The sequence below is a fragment of the Salminus brasiliensis genome, chromosome 17, assembly GCF_030463535.1.
Source record: "Salminus brasiliensis chromosome 17, fSalBra1.hap2, whole genome shotgun sequence".
In the NCBI taxonomy this organism is placed as follows: Eukaryota; Metazoa; Chordata; class Actinopteri; order Characiformes; family Bryconidae; genus Salminus; species Salminus brasiliensis.
Window position 1 is genome coordinate 15,576,351 of NC_132894.1, and position 9,860 is coordinate 15,586,210.

Below are 9,860 nucleotides of genomic sequence, written 5' to 3' on the forward strand. Positions count from 1 at the left end.
ATCCGTGGCTCTTCATCGCACCTCCCGTGAGGGGAGCTGGTTTACCTTGGAGTTGTTGGAGGTAAACCACGCACGAACGACTTGAAAGGGCCGGCTCTTCGCGCTCCTACCCCGGTTGTTTCAGGCAAACACTCCCGACATTGCTCAAGGGACTTGCACCATGTCAGGACATTTCTCACCCCTGCAACGATTCAACATTGGCAGACTTTCTGTCATAAGCTAATGCCTTAGACCAAGTCTGCGAAAAAAAAAAAAAAAAAAGGTAAGCTCAGCTTCGCCTCAAAGCACTTGCGTATACAAGTGTAACACTTCTCTGGAAACCTTTAAAATTCCAAGTCGCTCATGTCACCCAGACTGGGAGACAAGGGTGCAGAAGGTTCAGGATTAAATTAAAGAACTTCTACATTAAGACTTACAAGATCTTGCCACCTACAACACAATCGGCATTGACGTCACATACGACAAAACATCCTGGAAGCTTTATAGCTTGTCTGTAGTGACAGATGCTTATTTGAAAACCTTTGAAATTTCATGATTGCATAAATATTCACAACAAATCTGCAGTTACAATTACCCCAGCATTGCCAATAAATTAGTCTAGATTATGAAGATAAGAGAGCTGTTCAGACAGATCAGGATAGTGGTGTTAATTCATTCTTGACATCAAAGACCACACTCACAGCTCAATGTTGCAACAATTAACAGACAGATTAATACTGACTCTAAGGTAAACTGTATTTGCTAATGCATGCATGTACACTTATCATTGATTCTATTGTTTCAACAGTTTATTGAAAGACGTCATACAAAAGATGACATGTCTTCCTCATGTCTTCTTCATCAGACACAGAAACCTCTTGTTTTAGTGTCCAGCGACTGAAAACATTTCCTTGTTTGGTTAATGTAAACATGGTCCACAGATTTCATTTACTTTTACTTATTAGCCAATATTCACGTTTGTATATTCCATATAAATCATCTATACCTGCATCGAAGCCTGTTACTTTTTTTTCCCGAATGACATTTTCAGAGCTACGTCTCTGTGTTATTCGAGTTTCCTTCATGTTAATGAGATTTTTTAGTCTGTTAGTACATGTGCCACAGTAACCTGAGCTGAGGGTCTGATGGATATCAACGAAGGGACTTCTTGCCAAACTGTCGATTACCTAATGTAATTTAGCAGAACTTCAATGGCACCAGAACTGAGTATTTCTGATTAATGACACATTTACTGAACGCTCTAACAAACTCTAGGAATTGCTCTGGCTCAGATGTTTCCAAATTCCAGTTTTCGAAATCTTTGCAGGTGCTTCCAAGCTGACAAATCACAGACATGTCCACACATTGTGCTGTAACCCTTAACTGAAATTAACCAGCACCTAAACTGCTTTTACTGCCGCTTTAGCTTAAGGACTCGGGTCACGTTGTGTAGCTCTGTGCATCAGTCAATCTGTATATTTTAGGTGGTGCCATAGGGGCTCAGGCAGGATGCAGCAGGAGACGGTGCAGCTCCATTGGGCATTGTAAAATATGAATACAGCGAGGGTGTGAGGCAAGTTCCGACTCTGTTCCTTTTAGTCTAAATGAACTCAGCCACCATGGAAGTCGAGATTTGGTACATTTCACTCAAATTGAACAAAGTGAGTCAGAAAGGGCAGTGCACAGCACACAGCCGCCCGGACTCCACTGCACTGAATTTCCGTGTTCGCGTCTTCCCCTGGAAGCTGATGGCAAGTTCATTTGGAAAGAGGAAATGAAATAAAACCTTTATCTGAAATCTACATTTCTGTATTCCCTGCAATGAAGAGCAATTTAACACTGGAAAGTATGATAAGGGATTTCTCAACTAATTCTTCAACTACTTTACTGTTTAACAGTCTAGTCTCCAAACATGCCAACAAATCATCTACAGAGTAAATGCTCTTCCAGTAACAGATCATAACACAATGAAAGCTATTCTCTTTTAAACCAGGACATATCCATATGCATGTACCAGGTCGGGCAGCCATTAAATCAAAGAATAGACACCGGTTAGACATCAACAGCTGAGACATGCCTACAAGCAGCAAGCAAGTAAATGAACAAACCAGGTTCAGAGATCATACGCAGCAAACTGAGCTCTCGATTAATGCAAAACTACTGAAACAATCTTTAAAAACAACAAACTTGGTTTCAGTGAACTTCGGTTCAGCCGATTGGGATATATATAGTGAATCATGAGCAATTATACAAAAACTCACTGCAGAAAGTCACCTGCACCTTTTACTGGAATACAGGCCATAACTCTTATGGTCAATGAAGTCCAAAAAAAAAAATAAATAAATAATAATAAATAAATAAAAAATAATAAAAAAAATTTTTTAAAAACTAAAGCAAAGAAAGGGGCAAAAAAGGAGATATATGTATCTTTTTTTAAACGTAGGGTTAAACGTAGGTTCAGGAGGTGGTTTGTTGACTATCTACTCAGGCATGCTAGTGCTAGCTACGTTGGTCGGCTGAGGTAGGACAGCTATGCCTCCTTCATTATAATAATTATAATAATAATAATAATAATAATAATAAATACTACACTAACAGATTAATGAGATAATAATATGCTGCGAGAAAGATTAAGAGGCAATAAAAATAGACATTTTACATTTCCATGCTCTTTGAAACAGACACAACCCAGGTAGGTAACAGCACAGGGTCACACTCACGTTAGCTAGCTATAGCTAAAATAAGGGAAGCACTGTGTTGTGCGAGTAGGACTCGTCTGTTAATCCACCGTTTTTAACTCTTCCCGAGCCAAAACAAAGCCTCCGAGGACTCGTCGTGTGGCCTCACGATTAGATAGTTAGCTAGCTAACTGCTACACAACGTTCAAGCCATAGTAGGCAGCCGAGCTGGAGGTTAGCACACCAATGTGTAACATTATCTCGCCCAGTTCATCCTACGTTAGCCAAAGAGGCTAGCTGGGGTGAGAGTGGCTAAGCTCGACAACAGCAGCTAGTGAGTTCAGACAACGCAGGGTTTCTGTATGGAGGCGAGACGAATGGTCATCGAGAAGATGAGCAAGACGCGCTTTAAGCCCTTTAGCTACATCAAAACACAACGGTCCATTCAATACAACGACGAAGGGACGACTGCCTGGCGAGGTCCACGACAACGACGACGGTAGTGCTAGCTAACGTTCAGTTTGACAGCTCGGCGCCGCTCCGCAGGCTAACGCTGCACCGCAGAGGCTCAGTGTTTACCCGGGAGCTGGTTAGACATGGAGGGGGATTAGCTAGCTATCTAACATGACTGAGTGGACACTGACTCAGGGCTGTTTAGCCGGAGGTTGGAAAGTCCTGGGCGAGGGGGCCACCTAGTCCTGAGACTCGAAGCTAGCCTAAACTGCTAATAATACGAGCTGGCTAGCCAGCTAGCTATAAATCAATACAGTCGATCGGGGGTAATATCGGAATCGATACACAGGCTGGAACCGCTGAAAGATGCTGGGGGACTCGCGGAACCTCAACACGACGCTGTAAACACAGTTTTAGACACAGGCACAGAGACACGAGTCAGTTGTAGCGCAGCTCATTATGGGACTGACACACACTCATCCCTGACACATGCGTGCGGCGCGCGTGAGTGTGTGTGAGTGTGAGTGTGTGTACGAGGCAGCTTCGATCGACGTACGTACCCAGAACCACCCGGACTGAAGATCACCTTAAAGTCATGGTGGAGCCGATCGCCGTCGTGGTGAAGGAGAGCGTGATCGCGGGAGGAGAGCAGGAGCAGGTCCGTGTTGTCCGCGCTGTCCGTGCTGAAGTTGCCCGGTAACGCCGTGATGACGGAGCGCGCGCGCCCTGCGGCTCCGACCGCCTCGAACTGGCTCGCGAACGCCTCCGGAGGAAGTGAGGCACGGGAAATGAGATCATTGGAGAAGCGTGTGAGGCGCGAGTGAGAGCCACGTTTTATGTAGCGAGCGAGCAGACGGAGGATAGTGCAGCAGTGTGTAGTTAGACCTCCAGTCTCATTGTGTGGAGAGTTTCACAGAGCGCCCATTAACGCTCAGGCACACGAGGGGTTCAGGTGTGAGGGGCATCGGGCTGTATGGCGGTGAAAGGGGACTCGTGTTGTCGGAGGCCATGGCTGAATACTGAATACACTTCATGTCTCTCACACAGTCTCATACACATTCACAGTAGCTACATCAGTCAGTACGTCTGATAAGACACAGGAGTTATATTTTTTAATAAATTTATTGGTGATGGTGATTTTGACATTAACTTTTAAAAGTTTGATAAATAATCATAAGATTAATCAAGTAAACCATTTTACCTGAAATTAGTCTCTTATTTTATATTTGAAGTTCACTGTGTCTAATAATTAAATGTATTTTTTGTCACACACATTAATAAAAAAAAACATTTGACAATTTGGACTTTTTGACATAATCTAAGACTTTGTTATTGTGTATATATATATATATATATATATATATATATATATATATATAAAACATACGCTGACCTCCATTCAAACCTTTAAAAAGTGCATTTCCCAAAGAAAATGCAGCATGATTCCCACTTCCAGGCTGTTGCTAGGCGGTTGCTATGTGTTCACTAGGTCGATAGTTACACCATATGTCGTTTTGCTATGGTGTTACTAGGGTGTGCTTTGGTGCTGCTGTGAGATTGCTATGATATGCCAAGTGGTTGCAAGTGCTGGCTAAATGAGTGCTATAGTGTGTTGTTAGGTGGTTGTTTGGTGATTCAGGTAGTTGCTATGGTGTTTGCCAAGTGGTTGCTGTGGTACCCCATGTGGTTGGTAACAATTTTTTGGTTTAGATTTTTTGCATTTGTATCATCATACCGTAAGAAGGGTGTGCAAACCTTTGTACGCCATTCATTCCTATGGATAAAAAGAGTTGCTATACAGAAAAAATGGAAAAACTGCAGGAAAGAAAATCCAGCAGAAAAATAAGAAGAAAACAAAGCATAATAAGAGGCAAATTGTCCCCCTCTGCAGTAAACTCATTAGAGTGGTATAATAATAAATGAATAAAACATTAATAATACTAATAATTATAAACACATAAAATAATAAACAGACTATAGACACAAACTGACTGCTGAGAAGTGAAGGAAATAAAATACTTTAAATACCAGACCAGAAACTTCTTGGCAGTAAATCTTATACCATTGGAAAGCCTGGTAATTCTCTTGTAAGTGGTGCCACATTTGTAAGGAACATGCATTTGTGGGATGAGCAGGAGAGCTCAGTATGTGAGTTGCTCCCATGAAACATTTGCCAAATCTTCTTTGACAAATGTCAACCAGCTTATTCTGCCATTGACTCATTTCGGTTGACTGGATGAGTGAAATTTGAAGAAACAAGACATATTGTTAAATGAATAACTGGCAGTTTAACAATTTATTAATTTAACAAACAGGAGCCTCAGCAGCGTGCGGAAGAACCATACACAGCCACACCAGCCTGGCACCTCCTCCTCATGCTGGTCACCAGCCTGGTCACACACTGCTGTGGGATGGCATCCCATTCTTTAACCAGCATTTGTCGCAAGTCAGACAATGTGGCTGCGTTGGTCACTCTGGCACGAACAGCACGCCCAAGCTGATCCCACAAGTGTTCAGTGGGGTTGAGGTCAGGACTGCTGGGAGGCCATTCCATCCTCTCCACTCCCAAATTCTGGAGGTAGTCTCTGCTCTGTGGGGGTGAGCATTATCATCTTAGAGGATAGAGTTTGGTCCCAGACTGTAGAGACAAGGGATTGCCGCTGGTTGCAGAATTTCATCTCGATATATCTCTGCATTGAGATTGAGCCTCTGTTGATGACGAGCCTTGTTTTTTCAGTGAGGGAGATGCCGCCTCACACCATCACACTGCCTCCACCAAAAGATGTCACTCTATCGGTGCAGCAATCAGCATAGCATTCGCCGCTTCTTCTCCACACATTGACCCTATGATCCAGCTGCTGTGGGCAGAATCTGGACTCATCGCTGAACATCTGTAGAAGACGGTACCTACGGTACCTAAGAGCTGACGGGGTGTGGAAACAACCTTCTTGGGGTGTTGTCTTCGTGGGACACGCACTTCGCAGCCTGTCATTGACATCCCCCGTTATATGAAACTTGGCCTTCAATTTGAAGAGGGCACAAGGGCTCAATCCAAATAATGCTGCAACTTGGCTTTGCGGAACACCAGCTTGACCTATCGCACAGGCCCTATCCAGAATAGTCAAACGTGGAATGCCAATTCTTGGAGCAGACACCTACTGACCATTGTAGCAGGGCCCATGCTCACAGGTGTTGCCAATCAGTACCAGAAGCTCAAAACAAGGGTCAACAGCAAAATGAGCTGTTTGGCACAGGCAGAAAAGATTTTGCAAATTTCTCATGGGCACAACCCACATACTGTGCTCTGCTGCTCATCCTACAAATGCATGTTCCTTACAAATGTGGCACCATTTAAAAGGGAATTAACCGGCTTTCCAATTATATAAGGCTTATTGCAAAAAAGCTAAGTCTATATCTATAATAGAATAACTATTATATAATAAACAGATTTGACACAAACAGACTGCTGAGAAGTGTTCTAAAGAATAAGAAGATATCAATAAGGAAAAATAATACTATACATATTACACTAGACTATATATACAAATCCACTGTGAAAGGAGCTAAGATGTGAAAGTGTACTTATGCAGATCTGAGGAAACATCTGCGTCTCAGTAATGGTCACTGGTGAACATGTCTACCATATCCTCTCTCTCTGTCTCTCTTGTCAGAAGCTATAGCGAGGAAGACATCGAGTCAGAGTCTGGAGAAGCTTCAGTATAAGGTATTTTGGTATAAGGTGGTACAGGCCAGAAATCAGTTTTAAGTGTTTGTGAGATTTAAATGAAATACTGCCTTTGTTCATCTGAACTATTACGTTGCTTGACTGTGCTTTAGTCAAAGTATTTATTTGACTTGAATAAAAGTAGTTAGGGTGGTGCTCACCACATGATTCACTGTATTTCCTTCTGTCACAGAAAGAATGACGTGAGCATCAGCTGAACCTCCCATAAACAACAGTACCCAATATCAACAGGTAAATATTAAATTAGAACTGGATTGGAAGCTAGCAATGAGCAGACGTTTAAGCTTATTCTCATTCCTACTGGTTCAGTCTCGCAGGGAGGCAGGGGTGACGTACCTATCAATCCAAAAGAAAAACAAGAACGCTGTTCACTACTGTGGCTTCAGATGTTCTAATCCTTGCTCCCAGTCCATTGTGCAAACAGAATTCCACCTATTTATACAGGCCCGGCAGTTTGTTTTTATTTCGCCAAGTCTCAAAGGCAAAGCGAATAGACTTTAAGCAGTGGCCCCACTGACAAGCTGCTCAGTAAAGCTCAGGCAGTGTTCAGATGACATAAGAGAAGAGCGTATGGGGCGGCCGTTTACGTCAATTTTATTCGAGAACTGATGGCTCAGCACTGCTTCTACACATAGATCAAGGAAGTAAGCTAAAGCCTTTAGGGTGGTGTTGTAGATCTAATCCACCCTCTGCTAAGGGATCAAATAGAGAAAAAAAAATAGATATCCTGAAGAGTGCATAAATAATTCCGACAGGGTAGATATTAAACAACAGCTTTACATATCTGCTACGTTTGAATTATAGCTCCTTCCAATTTAGTCCCTTATCTGTCCCAGGAGTAAAGCACAAGGAGAGAGGAATGTGCTTGACAACCTCTAATCGCTACATTGTTCCACTATCAGACCTTCAGGGAAGTCTCCTTGGTACTCATCTGTTAGCTCAGACTGACTCGGGCACAATGAGCCCAAGCCACCAAGTCACAAAACAAGAATGGCTGAGGCGGAAGAGCAGCCAAAAAGCCAAGATCCCCCCCGGCCATTTAGTCTGGGTCTTATCAGAGGTTGTTGGGCCTTGTTCAGTCCAGCTTAGATAAAACTGTCCAACTATCAAAATACAGGAAATGACCCGCTGAACTATTAGGCCTGTGAAAGGGCGATCCTGTTTTTATTAGGGCAGTTTATGTGACACCTCCCTCCATTTGTCTATGTTTTGGCTTGATATGGCGTTCAGTGTCATCACATTAATCAGGTGTGGCTTGTGAGGCTGACTACAATGCATGTGACTGACAGAGAGGTGATGAAAGTGTTAGTCAGCCTGTGGAAAGAATAGCCCATCAGAGCCACACCAGCTAAGCATGGGCTCTTCAGTGTGCACACATGAAAAGAAAGGTGCCAAAATAGTTCTTTGGAACCCACGTCTGGTTGTTTGTTTTAAAGAAGCACCCATCAAAAGTTCTTTAATAAGCCATTTTCAGTGCTTTTTCTTTCATAGCATGGCCCCAGTGAACTTTTTTTGGCACCTTCATTCAGTGTGTCTGACTTGTTGGAGGAAACCTAATTGTATTCATTTCAAACAGTAGAAAATGAAAATGAAAGTTCTTATAAGAGACTATAGATTCAGGGTTGCAGCTGGCAACCTAAGGACAGACAGGTGCATACAGTGGGACACGCAGCACTGAGAAGTTAAGGTCACATCTTGACTGTTCTTTAAAATAAAACAAGAAAAGAATAGAAAAAAAAAATGATCCAGGCATTTCATCTAACAAAGCTGAGTTTTGCATTTTGCAAAACTTGCATTTTTTGCAATTTTTTGAGCAGTTGTCATTTCTGCAAATAAATGCTCTAAATAGCAATATTTTTATTTGGAATTTAGAGGAAATGCAGAGGAAATACAATGTAAATGTTAATTTTCCTAAACACATTTCCTATGAATAGTAAAACCAGAGAAAATGGTAATGTAGGGTGGTCTCAGTGTTTTCAGGAGCGGTATATTTTAAAACCATTTAACACTGTTTGCACAAGATCAGTACAAATATTGATGAGTAACATGACTGGATAAACAATGAATAGAGAAATTTAATTAAATGTTTTTTTATTAAATATTCAGAGACTTTTTGGGCTTGTTCAGATTTTAAGGCTGGCAGTCAGTTCTGCCCATTTAATCATAGCCTGGCATGTTGGTCTTCTAAGGCAAAAATGTGGTTTAGCTGAATTAATTTTGTTTTTATTGTGCTTTAAATATTTTCAGCGACATTAATATTTGAATATTTTCAGAACATTTTAAAACTGAGATTTCCCTCCCTTTGTTTATGATGAATATTTCCTCAAAACACAGACAAAAATGCTTGCAGGAGCATGATATCCTTGTATGGGTCGATAGTACCTCATAAAGAGAGACATCCAAACACTCTACTAAGAAGGAAGAAAACACAGAGGTTTAATCCCAAATTACACACTACTCCCTATGTAGTGTACAAACACCTCACTTTTTAAAAACATCTGGATATATGAGGACAGGACCTAATTTAATTGCCAGTCATATTTTCCCTCTGCATGATCTCATTTTCCAAAAGAGAACAGCAGTTCAAAGCAATCACATTCTTTTTATCTCTTGATTTGTCTTGTAGTTTGAGCTTTTTTGAAGGGAAAATTAATTTGAAAAACCCCACAAAAACTCATGCTGCCTTTTATATAGAGTAAATCCGCACATTGTGGAGGCTGGGGAGAACAGGCACCCTGTCTAACAGGCACCCCATCTCCTGGTAGCGCCTCCAGCCTTTGGACACTACGCTGACAGACGCAGCAAACCTGCTTGCCATAGCTCGCATTGATGTGCCATCCTGGATGAGCTACACTACCTGAGCCACTTGTGTGGGTTGTAGAGTCTGTCTCATGTTACCACGAGTGTGAAAGCACCACCAACATTCAAAAGTGATCAAAACATCAGCCAGAAAGCATAGGTACTGAGAAGTGTTCTGTGGTCCCCACCTGCAGAACCACTCCTTT

The 9,860-nt window shown here is 42.0% G+C and overlaps 1 protein-coding gene across 1 annotated transcript in view; it reads right to left on the minus strand.

Annotated features, from left to right (window-relative positions):
- The window catches only part of atp13a3 (ATPase 13A3), a 36,609-nt gene extending 32,740 nt beyond the window's left edge, over window positions 1–3,869 (minus strand). The window contains exon 1 of the mRNA XM_072660029.1: window positions 3,671–3,869. The gene's annotated coding sequence lies outside the window, so the exon portion shown is untranslated. The remainder of the gene's footprint in view (window positions 1–3,670) is intronic.
- Between the last annotated feature and the right edge of the window lie 5,991 nt (window positions 3,870–9,860).